Below are 20,657 nucleotides of genomic sequence, written 5' to 3'. Positions count from 1 at the left end.
TCAATAACCACAAACCTACGAGAGGTAGGAAAGCTTTAAAAGCGGTTGAGCTTTCGTTGAAGACATGCCTCGTCCTGAACGAAATTCAACTTTCTCAACTGATGAAAATTATGAAAATATAAAAAAAAGGATATGGTACCTGAAAAGCGTCAGATACGTGTTAGGCCATTAGAAACGCTTTAAAAACGGCTGACGGTTCGTTGAAGACATGACTCGTTCTAAACGAACTTCGAGATGTGTTAGAGAGATGGCAAGAGAGCTCGACATCTCTCGCGAGTCCGCTCGAATGATTTTTGTGGATATTTTGGGTATGAAACGGGGTCTTGCTCGACTCGTCCCGATAAAGATGGATTTTTCTTCAAAAATGTTTTTGGACATGCTTGACCGTGCGAATTCCGATCTCACATGCAAACGAGTCAAACAATCATTGGAATGGAGGGAAAAAACGAGCCGAAACCAAAATATCCGAAGTGATGCTTATTGATTTTTTTTTTCAATATTCGTCGTTTGGTGCATCATCAATTTCTAGTGAAGAGACAGACGGTCAATAAGGAGTATTATTTGGCCGTATTGAGTTTGCGTGGGCACATACGTCAAAAACTGCCGGAATTGTGAAAGAACGACTCTTCGATTTTTCATTATGATAAGGGACCCTTGCATCGAGCTACGATTGTGACCGAATTTAAAATGAAAAATGCAATGAATACAATCGATCAACCACCGTACACACCAGATTTGGCTCCGTGTAACTTTTTTTAGTTCCCCAAATTGAAATTGCCCGTTTTCAATCGATCGAAGAGATAAAACAAAATTAGCTAAATGAGCTGTAGTTCATTCCAAAAAGTGCTTAAGAAAAGTGTTTCGAGGACTGGGAAAATCGTTGGCATAAGTGTATTACATATGGTGAAGGCGATAAAATAAATCTCTTATAACCCTTTGCCTTCAATTACCGATTCAATTTTGAAATTCCACCTTCAACATCTACTTGCATATGCTCAACATTACTAAAAAATGATTTCTTCTACTATAAACTAAAACAAAAACAAGTGAAATAGGAAATGAGAGGAATTGCAAAAAACGATCCACTTTACATTTCGCGCGCACTTAACAAGAAAAATATTTTCATTGGCACTTTTTTGCGCTGAGATTTCGCCGGCTTACGTAATATGCATTCAAAAAACTCATTTATGGGCTTCTGGCACAGCTATATTATATGTAAATGCCGTGAATATGCGCGCTCAGTCATCTTTCTCATATTATATCACGTATACGCCACCGTGGGCGCTGAATGAAATAAGCCACGCAATCGCCCATGAAAGCGTTGCTGCCGCTTGCTGCGTGCGCTATGTGAGGCACTATGGCGCAGTGCTCGTGCGTTGTGCCCTTAGCCGGGGCTATAAATAGCAAATCAAAATGTGGGAGGCGAACGAATTATGATGGCAAGTGTTTGAATGCCTTTCAGCTACAAAAATCCATGAAGCCAAGTCAAACTGAAGCGAATGTATTCATGTATGCATTGCAGCAGTAACACAGCAGCGCCATAATTTCCCTCAAAAATGCCAGCATTCAATCTGCAAGCCGCATTCCATTGCGAAAAATGTATAATTTGATTATATTTATTACAGCAGAATATGAAAAATAAGTGAAAATAAATAAAATGATGATGAAGTATGTGGTCAAATGCTAGCGTCGGGCACCCTTCGAAACTTGTTGACCCAAAATATTGCGCCTCATATTTGCCACGTCGGCTGGCCGAAAGGCGCAAACACTTAAAGTGCCAACGAAGGAAAGCTTTGGCGAGCGCTCCATTAACTGACAGTCCCAAAGCCGAAATGTGACTCAGCGTAGGTCGGCTTAAAGTGAAGGAAAAAGTTCTGTAGGTTTGCGATATTCGAAAAGTGTCAACGGGCATAAACGAGTTGTTAGCTGTGTCTAGCTGCGAAAGTAACAGTTATGAGCGTGTCGCTTCGTCTGGCGTAAATAGATTAAAATGCTTTCGTGCCCGGCTGCCGACTCCACAATTGCGCCAATGGGGTGGGTAACGGAAGCTGTAACAACCGTTATGTGTTATGGTGTAGCTCTCCTCATTTGTTTTGTTTCCTTTTGATTTCATTTTGTCTGGTGGCCTTGTCAGCAGACTGTCTGCATTTCGAAGTATTGTGTTAATATATTTTCTATTTGCTTCTTTATTGGTTCCGTAGACTCTGTTGCTGCTGTGTAAGTATTACTCGTCTTGCTTGTCAGCCTGCGTTGGCGTTCTCCACTGTCTCTCTGGCGATAGTTTTGTCGAGTGGCTTAATTTTTACGCTTCGTTGCATACACAATATTTCTCTTATTATTGGTTGTGTCTCCGCTTTATTGTTGCCACACTTGTTCGTGTGCATCCTAACGATGTTATTTACATTTTTGTAAGCGTTTGATGTGTTCTTTGCTTAATGCTAATTGGTTATTTATACGCAACTGTCTGTCAATGTCATTTGCATTTTGCGGTTTGTTTGTCAATTGATTTTTAAAAACTTAAAATTTTGTTTAAGGATTCTAAAGTTGTTAGTTATGGTCGCAAAGCGGTTGAGTAGCAAATATGAAGAGATCAGGCTGATTGGGTAAATGAAAACTATTACTTCGAAATTTTTATTTAACATTAAAAAAATATATTTTGATCTTAGCTTTTGCTTTGGTTTGCGGACGTGGCTTTGCTGGGATAGATTAGGTTTGATGTTTGATCCAGAGATCGCACTTGGCTATAAGCAGCCTTTTGTGAATGGCATGAAAATAATGAGGTTTTCAATAAGAGAACGTGTTTTTTTTTTTTTATAAAACGGTTCAAGATGTCACTGAAATTCTTTATTCCTGTAAAATTACGTTCGATGTTATTATGTATGGAACTCGACTTCTTTTGCATGGCCACCATCGGCACGCTTGCAGAAGGTCAGGCGTCGAACCCAATTTCCTACGGGTTTCAAGCATAAATCGGTTGATACTGCTGCAATTTCACGTACGATATTCGTACGAAGTTCATCAATCGTCGCTGGCTTGTTGGCATAGACCACAGACTTGACATAGCCCCACAGGAAATAGTCCTAACTGCGTCAAGTCGCACAACCGAGGCGTCCAACTGGGACTGGGTTATTTTGTGAGATAACACGTTCACCAAATTTGGTTTTCAATAAATAATTTGTGATATTCGCTGTGTGGCTTTTGCCGCCGTCCTGTTGGAACCAGGTCTATAGCATCCAATACGGGTCAAAAATAATCGGTTATCATTGAGCGGTAGCGATTACCAATCACAGTAACATGCCGGTCTTGATCATCACTAGAAGTACGGTCTAATAACGCCGCCGGCCCATAAACCGTACCAAACCGTAATTTTGTATCGCAATGCAATGGTGGCTCAGGAAGTACTTGTGGATTGCTGCCTGCCAATAACGCATTTTTTGCTTATTAACGAAGCCATTCAGCCAGAAAGGAGACTCATCGCTGAAGATGACTTTTCGATGAAAATTCGGGTAATTTTCAAGTTTCTGCCTAGTCCAATTCATGAACATACGACGATTCAGGTGGTCAAGCGACTTCAGTTCTTGCGTCAATTTGATCTTGTAAGGATGTGATCGCATATTTTTCGCAAAATTTTTCACAACGACGTCACAGAGATGCCCAACGCTTGAGAACCACCTGTGAGAGACTGATTTGAGACTTTCTCAATTGATTCACTAGCGGCAGCAATATTCTCGTCACTACCGGCTCCTTTATCTTCTTCTTTATCTCAGTGACATTGGAAGTGTTGATATACTTCCACATCGTCTTCTGACATACAGCTTCTGCAGCTAAAGTTTTTCGATTTGCACTGGCCAAAAAGATTGCCTGATTTGATTTCAACAAGCCTCAGATTCTTGCAGCTCTTAAAGACAATATCCGTCAAGAATGTGAGGACCTATCGCCGGAAGTTCTGCAAAGTGTTGGAAAATGTCATAAAATGGGCTCAAATGACAACCAACTGTGGCTTGATGTGAAAAAATTTAAAAGACCAAATAAAACAATCCGCAAGCAGAATCAAAGTTTTTCATTTTTTTTAAAAAGTTTTTCATTTTCCTAAAAAACATCGGAAGGTTATTTTTGCGCCACGCGTTACTTCAATGTATCTGCAGGTTACAGACAAATGCTTCCCATCCGCGGCAGTAGTGTTTTCGGGATCTTAGTAAATAAAACCACCTTAGTTTTGTTTGAATTAATGGCGAGGCATTTACCAGTCGCAGAATTTGTTGACTAGGGTACTCAAGAACGTTGTTTATATGCAAATTTCAAAATATCCAAGTTTCAATTAACATCTAAGCGGCAACCATTAGCAAAGCGATGATTCAAAGACAGCAGAAGATATCCTTATCGGAACAAATCGAGCAAGAACCTGTTCCATATCCATAATATAAACCAAACTCATTCGATCGGACACGTGATAGATGTCGAACTCTCTTGCCATCTCTCTAACACTTGTCTGACGACCTTCAACTCTCTTTCTTTTCACTCTTTTAATATTTTCATCAAATGAAGAGGTCGAAGGACGTCCAGAACGAAGCGTGATTTCAGCGATCTCTCGACCGGTTTTGAAAGCTTTGAACCACTCTGTAGGTTTGTGTTTTTGAAATACTGAATCATCGTAAGTATTTTCCAATTATTCCAACGATTCCACACACGAAGTTTGGTTACAAATACAAAATTTGAGACAAATTCTTTGTTTGATGTTTGAGGTATACCGACTTAAGCAGCTGTTGTAAACAAACTGGACCACAGATCGCTTAAATAGCATGAATAAGGAATAACAAGCAAGGAAAGGTCAGAATTCTTTCATTTATTCCCTATTTACATTGTTACATGCAGATGTAAATGATTTCATTTCAAGATGTAGTGAACTTGTTATCTTCGCTTTACACTCAAAGACAGCACTGCTGTATCATCTATTTCCAATTCCTTACGCTTTATTTTTAATTTTATTTTCCTTACTCTTACATCTATTATGCACATCGCGAGTATAATTAGATCGATATTGCGATATTTCCTCTGAATTTTGCATTTCTATTGAAAAGAAGGACCTTCATGAGTTCAAGGATTAATGACAATTTTGCATAATTTGATTTGTAATTGTCACCTCTTCCATATTTTATTGTCTCCTTAATCGGTTTTGTCCTACAAATCGGCAGCATCATCACTCTTGCGCTCGGAAATTATGGCGAGGAAAAAATTGATTTATACAAACACTAATGAGCTTTAATTTACTTCCAATTTGTTTCCCATAACTGACGCTATTCCCCATCATCGCTCCTTATCAACGCTACCCATCCATATACCTTGTCTCTGCTTTTTTACCGTACTTTTATTTCACTCTTCGTTCCTAATCCGCCTTACATGAGACATCTAGATGGTGTGCATGTGTGTGTCATATCTATGATGACGCCAATTGGCGAGTGAGTTGAGTTAAAATCCGATTTGCTTTGCTCACACATACAAACACACTAATACTCAACCATAAAGTGCCAGCTTCTTTAACGTTATTCAAACCGGAAATGAGTGATTTTTCATAATTTCATGTTTTTATTTATGTGCTGCAGCCGCTTACAAATATCTGCGTGTATGTGTATGTGTGTAATTTTGAAAGCATGCGTACATTATGTTGTCCACGGTGTTGGTGTGCGTAGCCTTAAATACTAGAACATGAGCATTCCAAACGGCATGTAATCCGAGTTACTCACTTTGTGCCCGTATATAAAGGGTGTTTCTTTTTAGACAAGCGGTTTTCAAGACGATATAAATAATAATTCCAGCTGAGAGGCCTCATTTTCGACCAATTTTTGCAGCAATCGAGGCAAGAAAAAAAAAAAAAATAAAATAAAATAAAAATAAAAAATAAACAATTGCACGATGCGGGAGGATTGATCCCTGAAACGTGTCTATGCGCCAAAAGTATCATTTTGAAAAAATTGATTGTTTCCTTATGTGTTCGGCAAGTAGCGCCTTCTCCTTGAAACCAAAGATCGCTACATCAACATCCGCCAATTCAGGCACAAGTCAAACAGAATGTTGAATGTTTATCATCATTCGAAAGAACGTTTTTTGGCGTTTAAGTCTTAAGTCGATAACTAGTTTGAGCATTTCGAGTTTAAAAAAATGACACGCATGGTGTTTTTTACCAAGGCCTGAATCGGAGCGGAATTGTTGAAACCAAATGTCGCCGAGATCACGAGCTTCAATTTCAGGCATTAAATAAGTGGTTATTATGGCGCGATAACGTGGCCATTGACGGTTACGTTCTCTCTGCCATCGTTTTTGAAGAAATATGGTCTGATGATTCAACCGGCCCACAAACCACACCAAACCGTTGTTTCTTCTGCATGAAATGGCAGCTCTTGAATCTATTCTGGTTGAGCTTCGTTTCAAATGCGACAATTTTGCTTGTTTACGTACCCATTGAGCTAGAAATAGGCCTCATCGCTGAACAAAATTTGGCTCGAAAACGTCGAATCTTCTTGAAGCTTTTCAAAAGTGAGATGATATCGCTTGGGAAGGTCGAGCGGCTTTAGTTGTTGCACACGCTGTGTTCTATGCCCCAAGTCGTTCCATAAGTCAGTCCGAGCTTTTAGAGACAGCTGTAGTTGTTGTTCGTAAAGGCGGATGTACAATTTGGGTCTCCTTCGGTACGTCTCGTACGGGACGACCGCATATTGAATGAGGTCCGTCGTGAAACTGAACCATTAGTTTGGTATTACCATTTGCACAATTTGTAAAGGTTAATAGGAAGTAAGACTGCTCATCATGAAATGGCAAACCAAACTGAGTATACATCAAAAAACGGCTTCCAAAAGAGCGAATCCGCTCTTTGCGGTATCAGCTACCAAAAAGATCGGTTTGAATAACGTCAAAAAAACTCGTTGAAAACCAAATTTCCAAAAAGGCACCCCTTATATTTATATATAGTTATATATATACTCAGCGTACTTTTATATATTGCATTCACATATGTTTAGCTCACCATGTGTATACCTGTATCATATATGAAATGTAGGTCTTTGGGGTCTTTTTTACCTTTTTAATATACATTTTTATTTTCGTAAACTAAACGTTTTATTTTACCACGCTCCGTCCAGTTGACACATTTGTTCTCCAATACCCCACCCCTTAGGTCGGTCCATATAAAAAAATTGAGTTAAATAATAACTCACACAGCCAGCTTGGTGGTTGCAGCTCATCAGCGTCGACACGCCGCCGGCCCACTCTGAACTTCGGTCCAATTCAGCCGCATATTTTTTGTTTCAATGTTTGCGCGTGTGTGCATATGTACATATATGTGCGTATGCAAGCGCACTTGTAATTATTGTCATGTCAGCATCGGAGAGTCAGCGTGTCGTGACGTCCACTCTTACGTGTGGATAAATCAAAAGTACGATACAAGTCCCGTTGGCTTTTGGCGTGAGCGGAGGCGAATGGTGTCCGCTCGTTAACAAATGTCAGTCCATTTGTATGCCGGAACGCCGAGTGCTGGCCGTACTTTGATGAGGGAATACTGTTGCTATGACAAACAATGTCACATCAATTTCAAACACAATTCTACAAGCACATACTGTACTATTTGATATGTTGTGTATGTGAAAAAGGTAGCGGTTACAGAAATGTGCTGTAATTAAATTAAAGTAATTTGGACCGTATCGTGCTGTTGTGTTGAGTTCAGAAGAATTATTTAAGATAAACTTAAAAAAATACGTTCAGCGTGTTCTCTTCCATCCGAAGAACATGACCTAGCCAATGCAGCCGCTTTCTCTTGATTCGCTGAACTATGCCAATGTGACCGTACACCTCGTACAGCTCATCATTCCATCGGCCGCAGTACTCGCTTTCCCAATTCGCAAAATACCATAAATCTTCCGCAAAATCTTTCTCTCGAACGCTCCTAAAGTCGACTCGTCAGGTGCTGTCATTACACTCTGCTGTTCGAATTATTTTTACTTGTTTCTTTTGATTAAAGAAGCCACACGATAGAAGTCTTATTGTCTCAAACATAGCTCAGTATCAAGCGGCTCGGAGAGGTCCTTCCCAATCCTGACGGATGTTTTTTTTATTGTTCAACGTCAGCTTACACAGCCATATTAGCTTTATGTGGAAACCAAATTCAGACAAAGCGGCATAAAGGCAGCTCCTTTTCGTGCTGTCGAAAGCAGTTTAAAAATCGACGATGAGGTGGTTTGTGTGGATATTCCCTTCACGGGTCTTTGCCAAGATTTGGTGAAAATCTGGTTGATTGTAGATTTTCCAGTCAAAAAACCATACTGATAAGTTCCCCACAGATTCTAGGTCCCCATTGCTGTGGATTCGGTAGAGTACACCATATAGGTAGAGTTCCAATCATATGGCATGCTTTCAACCATATTTTGTCAAGAAGCTGATGCAAGTACTTTGTGAGTCCATCGCCGCCATATTTGAATAGGTCGGCCAGGTAATTGCTAATTGCTGGGGAAGTGTTCTCTCTGGGGCATCAGTCACTAGATCACCGTATGTGTATGCTCCGGTCTTGAAACCCTTTCTTACTCTCCGCATCTTTTCGTAGAATTTTCGAGTGTTATCCCTGTCGGCCAGCTTGTCAAGCTCCTCATACTCATACATTTCGCCCTCCTTCGTTTTTATCTGCAAATACGTCGCGCTTCCCTCTTCAACTCTCGGTATCTATCCGAACCTGCACGTATTGTCGTTGATTGTAACGCTGCGAGGTATTCAGTCTTTTATCTCTCCAATGCGACCACTCCTCATCGTATTTGCTGTTAGATTTCAACTAAATTTATACTTTAAAAAGTACGACTCTACTATTTTGACCCTAACTGTATAGGCTTACTGTTCTACCAAAAAAACGTCAAGTAATCCGCTAATGTTTCATTTAACTATGTACTAAACGCGGAATGCATACATGAAAGTAATAGAAAAAAGTAATTGCTTTAATGACAGCAATATATTATTCTTAACATGCTCGTTAAGATTTCTAAACGACTTTGCGGGTAAAAAAAAAAAAATAATAATAATAAAACACAAGTAAAGTAAAAAGACTTAAGGAAGTGTTCATCCATTAAAACTATATAGTAATTTATAATTATATTTCTTTTCTTACTGAAACTTATTACATTTTGTTATTTTATTTTCTTTTTTTGTTGTTTATTATTATCCCCATCGACACACAGTGTCATTGTGGTGGAAGTGGTGTCTCATCGTTCACTGTCTTTTAAAGCTTGTGGCAGAATTAAGGTTCACTGACGCTGAATAATATGGCACAACTGAAATGTACCTACATATGTAGGTCAGTGTGACGTTTGTAATTGGTCCAAAGTATTCTAAAGTAAATCCTTTAATTTTTTTAGAATATAGCCCACACATTCCAACCATTGGTCGTAGTCTTAATAATAGCATGCAACTTCCAAATTTCAAAAATTACTAGAAAGGAAGAGCTAAGTTAGGGTGCTCGGAATGTCTTGACCCGAATCAAATCATTTTTCATACACTGAGTTTACTATTGTCAGAAAGGATTATCTCTGAACTTGAGTTCTTATTCCATACATTGACCGATATTTTCGGTCACAAGTTAACTTCAGATACAGAGATCCACCTATTCGATTACGGAGAATAATTTCTCAACGATAATATTAGTGAGACTTTTTAATTATTGGTCGAACATTCGAAAATGTTCCATAAAACTAGTTGAGGGCCACAAGCAAGTAAACAGGACTTTTTGAATTTAGCGCCCCCTGGTGGCGCCATTTACATTTATGTCGACTGGTGCCTTAGAATCTGCTATCGTTATCGATTGTCCAGTGAGAATTTTTTGACATTTCATCGATTGGAAGTGAAGTTAATGCGTTTTATGTGTCAATATGTTTGTATTATCGGTGCGAAAATGAGTTTCGAACAAAGAGCCAACATTAAATTTTGTTTTAAAAATTGGTAAAACTTTCACCGAAATGTTTCAATTGATGAAACAAATTTATGGCGATGATTGCCTATCCCGTAGCAGAGTGCACGATTGGTTTCAACGTTTTCAAAGTGGTCGTGAGGACATAAATGACGACAAAATGGGGGCCAATAAAAATCCATGATCACCGGAAATTCCATCGATATTGTGCGTGAATTCATCAAAAATCAGCCGAAATCATTGTTGAAATTTATGGAAATGAAATTGAATATCTCCAAAACATATTACGAAGGTGTCTTCACAGGTTGTTCCGCACAAATTGACTGACGTCCAAAAATTGCTCAGAATCCAACACTCGAAGGACAGCATGTGACCGATTATTTGACAAAAAATCACATTTTAACCATTAACCACTCTCCGTATTCACCTGATATGGCACCGTACGACTTCTTCCTTTTCGGAAAATTGCATTTGCCCATGAAAGGAAAGCGTTATGCAGACGTAGAGACCATTCAAAAGGCTTGCACCGGCATACTAGCGGCCAACGAGCCGAAACACTTGTTCGACATGCTTTTGGACCGTGCAAAAAGCTGTATTCAAGCAGAAGGAGATTATTTTGAATAAAATAAATTGATTTTGCCGATCAATGCATTTGTTCTGTTTTTTTTAAGTCCCGTTTACTTTGGAACGCTCCTTTTACGTATAGGTTTGATATTCACAAATACCCTAATATTAATCTAAGGCTGTGGGACTAAGTATCTAACGTTTCCTCTACAAGTACAACTGCAAAAAATACGGTCAAAGTCTCTTTAATAATTTTCTCAACATTATGTTTTAATAATATTTTTTCAAGTTCTTTCTCAGTAGAAAAACTCTTGATTTTACCAACTCGTGTGCGTTTTCGTTCCAAAAAATGTTCCTATGATCGGTAATCCAAGTTAAGAACAAAGCGAATTGACCTGCCAGTGAGCTTATAGCTTTCCTATATTTGTTGACTACTCTGGAATTAGCTTTATGTATGAGTATTATCCCCTAGTTATTGAGTAGAACTCTACGGGCCCTATCTTGCCTAATACTTCCGCTTGGAAGATACTAGCTGCTTTGGTACATGGAAAGAGAAACCCGTCGATATAATTGACGTAGCATTCTCCTCCCCTACCAAACCACTTCTCCGTTCACGTCTAGAGAGTGCTCACACCTGGAAGTCACTATTGAAATCCAGTCCTGAGCGAATTTAGTCTGGTCTATTTAGATTTGTTTTAAGCTGGTTCAGCGTATCGCTATCTCCATAACTTTTCCTGTTCCAACCACCTAATTCCTTGATATTTATTACAGAAAATGTGCTACTTTTCGTATAAAAACGTCTATGAACAGTTGATGCAAAAACAGGCATGACTTAACGACCCTGGTAACCGCTGTCCAGGCTTGCCACTCTGTTCCACTTAATTTTCTGGTATTTTATTGCCATATTATTCTTTGAATGCTGGCCACCAGAATTAGTCTGATGATGGCCGTAAATATCATTTAAGTTAAGTTTTCTTGAATACTTTTCCCATAAATTTAATTTACCCAAACCATTCAATTTCCATGAGAAATCTGCTTATGCGATTCGCTATATATTTAAACAGTTCCGTTATTCGATTTAAACTTAAAAAACTCAAAGTGATTTCCGTTGAAAACATCGCTTGAACTTTTGGATTGTGTGAAACATTCACACAAATAATACAAACGCAACATTAACTTACTCACGCCAATCTGCCGCCAATATCTTGAGTATCAATTTGAACGAATTAGAGTTTGATACCTTCAATCCCTTCAGCCTGCTGCTGTCAACATTGCTTAACAATCGAGTGTGATTTCTTAATTGATGTGCCTTAAGTGTTTGTGGTGAAGTCATTAGAGTTTCTCTATTTTACAATACATATAATAATTTTAGTAGATCACACATTTTTGTTATGGATTTGGTATATAAACATTTATTGCTCTATTCCGTACACTCGTGTATGCTTTGGAAAAAATTTCAATTGACAAATCGGAAATGGTTTGACGAGAGCATTGTGGTGGGCAGATGGGAGTAATGCGCTTCGTTGTTTTCGTTTAAATTTTTGGCTATTGTGTTTACACTCCATCTTTGTCTCTTTCCCTCTTTCAATCTATTTATCAATCTGTCTTAGTTCAGGCATATGATTTCTGTTTCAATAAATAAGTACTTGAAAGTGCCACTTTTGGGAAATGTGGAAGTTTTCTAATTCCAATGGATTTCAAGTGCTGTTGCTTTTGGTATACAATACGTAGGTTGACTTTTATATTTCGGGATTAACATCTTTATCATAAAGTATCAAAGTTTTGATGTTATACATACTCAGAATGTTTTGATATACAAGCGGTATTTGTGTTACTTATAGTAATGTACAATATTCAGCTCGTCCAAAAAATGGAACTCAATCGTGAACATTTTTCAGCGATTATTTGATACAATTTTCGATGTGGGTTAACGCAGCAACATGTTTTGGAGATGGGTGACAAAAGTACTTCGACAGTTGCTTCAAACGCCTTCAAAAATGTATAGATCCTAATGGAGAATATTTTGAAAAACAATAAAAAAAATTTCGATGATAAATATTTGTTTTTGTTCTGTAGTACCAAAATTTAAAAGGCAACCCTCGTATGTACGTATTCTTTTGTAGCATATGCTTTTATCTGTTTCTCTCAATTTATTCACAGCGTCTGTTCTTAACTTCCATTCGGTCAAATTCCACTTTAAGTGATAAATCAAGTTTAATTTAATTACTTTTTAAGAGGTGGAACACTCTTTCGTTTTACTATCTTACCATTTCTTTCAGAGCTATACATTTATCTATGTTAGTATTTTTTTGCTTGTTGAATTCCTGATTCTTTGGAATAAATAGAACAAGAAAAAACGTTGGAAGTTATAATATACCCTTCACAGGTTCAAGTTTTTCTAATTGCAATAACTTGACATTGAACGATAAGCTTTAGTCAGTAACCCAATCCAATATTTCGGTAGAATGAAAAAGTTTTCTGTACAGGGTCTTGACTTTGCTCGTTCTGACGAAACTTCAATTTCTCTAAGAAGAGGAATGTTAGATCTCGAACGATCCGTTTTACCTGGCTGAGTTTGTAATCAGGTAGTACTTTTTTGAGTTTAGTCTCTTACGATGTCATTATTGTCAAGAGAGTTCGATAAAGTTTATTTTATCTCCCTGTAAATGACAACAAATGCCTTCTTGATAATGTTTATATCAGGCCGCCATATTGTCTGCCTTTAGTGGAATTGCTAAACTCTGTTCCAGTTTACTGTCTATAAGGATGATACCGCCGAAAATTACACATTAAATAAAAAGTATTGCGGTATTTTCGCTAGTTAGCGCTGAGAGCGCGTAGTTCTAGTTTTATTCGTTGCATCGGGTCATGCTATACCTTTTCGGAAAGCTCATTTCACGCGCTAACACATGTTTGATTGATTGAGTCGTTTCTTTTAAGTCGTTCGTGAGTTATAGCGTCGCAAACATGGAGCAAAATAAAGAGAAAATACGGCATATTTTACAGTACTACTACGATAAAGGCAAAAATGCATCTCAAGCCGCCAATAAAATTTGTGCAGTTTATTGACCCGATACAGTTTTCATTTCCACCGCACAACGATGGTTTCAACGTTTTCGTTCTGGTGTAGAGGTGGTCGAAGATGCGCTAAGGCCTGTCGTCGAAAATTGCGATAAAATCGCTGAATATGTCGAACGAGACCGGCATAGTAGCAGCCGTAGCATCGGTCAAGAGCTGAGCATGAGCTTTATTTGTTTTTTATGAACAATTGAAAATTCAATAAAAATACCGCAAGACTTTTTAGACAACCTACTATTTTAAAAACGGCTCCCAGTTGCCTTTCTACTTCCGAATTGCTTTTTCAAAGTATTATCACTTACTATGTTTATGTCCATAAATCAAGTTCCACCTAAACGCTCTGCCTCTCATTGCAATCTTCAATGACAATGAATAGCTTTCTTTAGGTCTCAACGAAAAACGTGCCATTAATCATTTATAAAATCTAAACTCTCATCGCCCCTGCAAACTCAATTCAATTCCTTATTGCGTCTCATTCATTTCGAGGGTTCATTTACGGTTTCATAGCAGCGCAACAATTAAACTTAACTCAATTTAGCGTTAAAATCTCGTATTTTTTATGACCGAAGTCTGCTCGCCGACATCAACACCACTGCTGACATATTTGCACACCCACAGGGGCAACCATTATTTGTGCATATAATGTGTACCTGGGTTCAACTTTGGCTGCGCGGACCCTTCTTTCGCAATTTTTTCACAACACAAATTAAACAAGTTCGCTTCATCCAAAAGCTTACACTTAAAATAAACGCATTAAATTTTCCGACTCTCACCGCCCCACTCGCACTAATTTACCGTATAAATTGCTTTATGCATTGATTGTGGGTGCGAGAGTAAGTCATCAGTGTTTCGGTGTGATTACTTTGTCGTCCATCAACAGCAGTTGTCGTTTTTACGAGTTTGTGAGTTCAGAAATGAGTATTGTGCACATCGTTGCTATTAAATTTTAACATTGCAACTCTGTGAAATGACATTTGTGCATCATCGTCTGTCAGGCTCTGAATTTCAACGTTAGTGGTGATATTGATTAAGCTCTACCCAATTACTGGATGGTAAGACTATGAAGAATAACGTAAACTTCAATTCCTTTTGAATTTGGGAAGAAAATGTGCTATATAGACTCATTGTTATGCCAGATGCTAATGAAATTGGAAAAGTAGGAGATGTTTAGAGTATATATAGTTAGTCATTCTGATTTAAATTGATTAAGTGGACTCGTAAAGCTACCAGATTGAGCACATGTGCCTTGATTTCCTCCTCAAATCTTCCAATTTAAGTGGTCTTTGGACGGATAAATACCTGCACTATTGAACTCTTTAGCATCAAATTAACCAAATATTACAATAGAGTATTAAGCAGAAATGAAAAATCTGGTTAATCGGACATTTGAATGTTGACATTGAATGCCGGATATTTAAATATTACTCGGATTCTGATTAATAATACATAAAGAGAGATAAATACAGCAAACCGATATTCGAAGATGTCGATTTTCCTAGTCCTGCTCTCTAATTAACGGCAATAAGTGGTATTATTGGTATGTTCTTATCTTACCTTTCTTTTCTCAAAGTAGCAACAGTCTCGAAAGCTTAGATGTCGCGCAGATGTGCAGAGCCCTCGGAAACGCAATATAAACAAGTAAGGAAGGGCTAAGTTCGGGTGTCACCGAACATTTTATACTCTCGCATGATAAAGTGATAATCGAGATTTCAGGCGTGGTTGTGAACCGATTACCCATATTTGGTACATGTCATCAGGGTGTTAAGAAAATATTATATACCGAATTTCATTGAAATCGGTAGAGTACTTCCTGAGATATGGTTTTTGGTCCATAAGTGGGCGACGCCACGCCCATTTTCAATGTTTAAAAAAAGCCTGGTTGCAGCTTTCTTCTGACATTTCGTCCGTAAAATTTAGTGTTTCTGACGTTTTTTGTTAGTCGGTTAACGCACTTTTAGTGATTTTCAACATAACCTTTGTATGGGAGGTGGGCGTGTTTATTATCCGATTTCTTCCATTTTTGAACTGTATATGGAAATGCCTAAAAGAAACGACTCTATACAGTTTGGTTGACATAGCTATTGTAGTTTTCGAAATATGTACAAAAAAGTTAGTAGGGGGAGGGGCCACGCCCACTTTTCCAAAAAAAATTACGTCCAAATATGTCCCTTCCTAATGCGATCCTTTGTGTCAAATTTCATTTCAATATCTTTATTTATGGCTTAGTTATGACACTTTATAAGTTTTCGGTTTCCGCCATTTTGTGGGCGTGGCAGTGGGCCGATTTTGCCCATCTTTGATCTTATCCTTCTTATGGAGACAAGAAATACGTGTACCAAGTTTCATCATGATATCTCAATTTTTACTCAAGTTGCAGCTTGCACGGACGGACGGACGGACAGACGGACAGACAGACATCCGGATTTCAACTCTACTCGTCACCCTGATCACTTTGGTATATATAACCCTATATCTGACGCTTTTAGGTCTAGGACTTACAAACAACCGTTATGTGAACAAAACTATAATACTCTCTTTAGCAACTTTGTTGCGAGAGTATAAAAATTTCCGAGGTTTCGAGATCGAATTGCGCCTCAAAAACCCATCGTACTAGCTTTTTTTTAAATCAAAGAGTTAAATTTATATGATTTTCGGAAAAGAAAAAATAACAGCTGGTACGATGAGTAGTACCTTGTTGCGGTGCTGAAAAAACAGACCTGTCTACTTTGCAGATATGTAGATAGATAGATAGATAGATAGATAAAATAATTGAGGAATGCAACGCGATCTTAGGTCTATTGTGCCCTCTCCTGGCTCACAGGGACTCACTTAGCCCCAGCATATTGATGAAGTCCAATATCCAGCTGGGTGCTAACGAGGCGATGTGATCCCTTTCCAGATACATGGATCCAAGGCCTTTGATCTGCGCCTACAGACTGCAACGCAGTTGATTAGCAGGTGCTCCGGTGCTCGCAAAACCGACAGTTGGCGCAAGATGATAGGCTCATGTTAGATAAATGCCTTTTCAACTTGCAGTGGCCGGTGTAAAATGCGACCAGAAGCCAAAGTTTGTCCGTTGGGAGGTTCATGATCACTACTACTTCGCAAAAACAATATGTGCGGGATGGAATAAATAACGAAAATTGAAGAGAGAAGCGAGACGCATTTGCCGTGCGATGTCTGCAATGTGCTACTGGAGAAAAAAATTGGAGTTGTTGATCTGAATAGAGAACAACGTCCCGTCCGTTCGAAGCAAAGAAATAAAGCAACGAACGAATGTTCTCCTGTTATCAAACAAACAGTCATCGCATGCGTGAGTGGACTCCCACGTATCTATTGACAGTAATAACCTCGAAGTAGTAGAAAATTACGTCTCGAAATTCAACGCAGAATCACTGTTGCCAACAGGTACAATTTCAGACTGCGTAGGCAATTGAGAAGTAAAGACCTCTCTCGGCTAACAAAGACCAAATTCTACAAGTCACATAATATTCTCGTGCTGCTATATGGTACTGAGGCATGGACGATGACAACGTCTGATTAGGCGGCGTTACGAGTTTTCGAGGGAAAGATTCATGGGTCTTTTTGCATTGGAGACGACTAAGCTGGCTAGGTCTTGTCGTCCGAATGGACGAAAACATTCCAGCTCTGAGAGTAGTCGACGTAGCTACCCCCTGCGAGAGTAGAGAAAGAGGAATATCTCTACTCCATTAGAAAGACCAGGTGGGGAAGCACCTGGTTACACTTTTAATATCCAATTAGCGGCAAACAGAGAAAAGAAAGAACGACTTGCGCGCTGTAGTAAAGGCAGCTATAACCGCATAAACGGTGTCTATGCTAAATAAAGAAGAAGATATGTATATTTCTATATCTATCTCGATTAGTTTTAAAATAATAAAACTAGTAACACTCTGTAGTAACTGGTTGTTTAGAGTATAAATATCAACACATCATCTTCAAAGCGTTCAGAAATTATTTTGCATCTTTTACATATCCGAACAAGATAATTCCGAGCTCAGAACCATTAATTTTCCTCTCAGCCAACAGAAATTATCTCAGTGTTAACATCTTGCATTCGAGCACAGAATCGATTATTTGAGCCTACATATACGCCAGCATTCTCACGCATTGAGATAAATGAATATTTATGGAGGCAATACGGTATTTCATATATATTGAGTGCAAACTGAGAATCCTCAAGCCAAATAAACTACACAAATAGTAAATCATCTGCTGGCATCTTGTCTTGATAAGCGTTTTGTAATTGCAAAATTTCGAAATTTCTTAAAGTTCGTCCTCTGTTTCACCACTTGTACGTGTTGCCCTAGCCACTCTCATCTACGCATCCAAGAATTTCATATCTTACCAAAGTTTGCTTGCATTGTATCGAGGACATGTATATATGTATGTATATATGTATGTAGATTGGGGCAGTGGAGCACATGCAAGTTGAAATATGAAGAATATTTCCTCTCCAACCGCGCCATGTATCTCACTTGCTCTGCCCTTTTGAGTGTGTCCTTCGAAAGCTTCGTTGTAAATTATTTTCCTTTGCCTGATGTTCAGTTTACTTACAGCTTGCGGTTTTATGGACAAAATATTGTTTTTGTTTTACGTTGTTACAATGCTTATATGCATATTTMTGTTGTTGTTGTTGTTTTTGTTAGTGTATGCTTTTATCTCTTGTCATGTCCCCTTTGCAATCTCCAGCTTGTAGTGATGATCCTTACAACCAAATGAATATGTTGCCGCATGTGCGCCCACGCACACACAACATACATACACACTCACTCGTAAGCCTGTGTGTATGCGTGTGAGGAATGTCCATTTAACTACGGTGATAATAGTAAAATTTGTTTGTAGATTTCTTTATTATATGTAATGAAAACACCTAAATTTTAGCCAAAACATTGTTGAAAAGGCCTGCTCCTCATTCTTAAGTGCATAAGCACACAAGTAGATATACATACATAAATGTGTATGTGTTTGTTTGTGAATAAGTGTTAGCAAGCTTGATATGTTAATCCACATTCTTAGTTTTGTGACAATATGTGTTTGCGTTCAAGGAAAAATTATTTGAGAATAAGTTTTGTAAATGATTCTCAAGAACTTTGTCTACTTAATTTAAGAAAAATGTTTTAAGTATTTTAACTAAAATTGAAAAAAAAAAACTTGTTTGAATTTTTTATGTTAAAACATTGTATTACTAAATTAATACTGTATCATAAAAATATTCTTGTTTTGGTGCATTTCGATGATATTTTCACTCTTCGTAAATAGAATGTGAAGAGTGATCCATTTCGAAGTTCTCTACTTTTTAAAGAAAAAACACAGAACTTCAAATATAAAGGAGAATGTTTTTTATCATTCGAAAGCACATTCTTTAGCATTTACTTTTAGAAGATTATCTCTTTCAAATATTGACCGCGGCTATGTCTCAGAAGGTCCATCCGCTGAGTCCAACTTTCGATGACTCGTTCCAACATTTCAACTGCTAACTGATGATTTTGGTGACCAATCGACCGGCCCAAAACGTGAAATTATCTACTCACCGAAGAGTTCTCTCAATAAATTCATTGATTGATGCAATGTGTGGGAAGTGGTATCGTCTTGTTGAAACCAAATGTCGCAGAGATCACGAGCTTCAATTTCAGACATCAAACAGTCGGTGCGATAACGGTCCCCTTTGGCGGTTACGTTCTCATCGGCATCATTTTTAAAGAAATAAAGATTTAACCGGCCAGCACACCACACCAAACTGTTATTTTTTCTGAGTGAAATGGCAGCTCCTGAAACTCTTCATGTTGTTCTTCGTCGCAAATGAGGCAATTTTGTTTGTTTACATATCCATTGAGTCAGAAATAGGACTCATAAAATTTGACTCGAAGACTTCGCATCTTCTTCGAACCTTTACCCATACCAAAAGTAATTTGCATTGCCAAAAAGACATTTCTTATGAAAATGTGGTTCAGTAGTCATCTCGTTTTGGGCCCATTTATCGAACCTACGTTGCGCTTGATGGTCTTTCGGCTTCAATTCCCGCACTAGTTGGAATGGTAAGCCTTCTGCAAAATCTACCGTAAAGTGTGTGGACACAACTCGCAATTCAACTCATTCCGGTCTTCTTCGACACTCTGCTCCACTGTTGCAGTATCTACTAGTGATGTTAAACTGAATCGTGGTTCAGTCACTTTGGTTAGTTCTTCTTCAACTTTACTGGCATGGAAACCGCTTACGCGGTGTTATGGTTGAATTAACAACAGCGCTACAGTCGTTTCTTCTTTTCGCTATTTGGCACCAATTTGAGATACCACAAGCGACCAGGTCCTTCTCCACCTGATCTCGCCAACGGAGTGGTGATCTTCTTCGAAAACCTTCAAAGCTGGAGTGTTCTTTTAAATCTTCCGCCACCACCTTTTTCACGAACACTCCTAAGACGGACTCACTTGTCCCTCAGTTTTTGAGATATCGATCTGAAAATTTACACACGCCCCTTTCTACTCAAGAAGCTAAGAATCGGGCCACGATAGCATATAGGTGTCATAAATTGATCTCTCAGGTTCACCTCCTTATGTGGAAAACTTGTTTATTTATAAAGATATAGTCACGAAATTTTACCATATATTATTTCTCAAGGTAGTTCTATAATCGTCGAAGAGATTTTTCAGTTCGAACCACCATATGTAATAGCTGCCATGTAAACTGATCGGTAAGAATGAAAACCTTGTATGAAGAATTCTTTATTTGACAGGATATATTAGAGAGATTAGGCATAAATTATTATCCAAAGTGTCGCTATAATCCTTAAAGGAATTATTCAGTTCGGAAAACTACTTGAGTACTGCCATATAAACTGATCGGCCAAAATGAGATCTTTTTTAGTTGACAGGATATATTGAAGAAATTTGGTATGGATTATTCTGGAAGGTCGTGCTATAATTTCCGAACATATCGTTCAGATATACACTAGCATATAGCTGCAATTGAAACAGACCGACCGAAATCGAGATACCGATCATCTTTTACCTTTTAATACTCTCGCAATAAAGTTGCTAAAGAGAGTATTATAGTTTTGTTCACA

The 20,657-nt window shown here is 38.2% G+C and overlaps 1 protein-coding gene across 4 annotated transcripts in view; it reads left to right on the top strand.

Annotated features, from left to right (window-relative positions):
• LOC108977200 (bifunctional heparan sulfate N-deacetylase/N-sulfotransferase) overlaps positions 1 to 20,657 on the top strand; it is a 264,059-nt gene that overhangs the window by 82,638 nt on the left and 160,764 nt on the right. The window lies entirely within an intron of this gene.

This window comes from Bactrocera latifrons, unplaced genomic scaffold, assembly GCF_001853355.1.
Source record: "Bactrocera latifrons isolate USDA-ARS-PBARC rearing strain unplaced genomic scaffold, ASM185335v1 scaffold_85, whole genome shotgun sequence".
Lineage (NCBI taxonomy): Eukaryota > Metazoa > Arthropoda > Insecta > Diptera > Tephritidae > Bactrocera > Bactrocera latifrons.
This window is presented reverse-complemented; position numbering and strand designations above follow the sequence as displayed.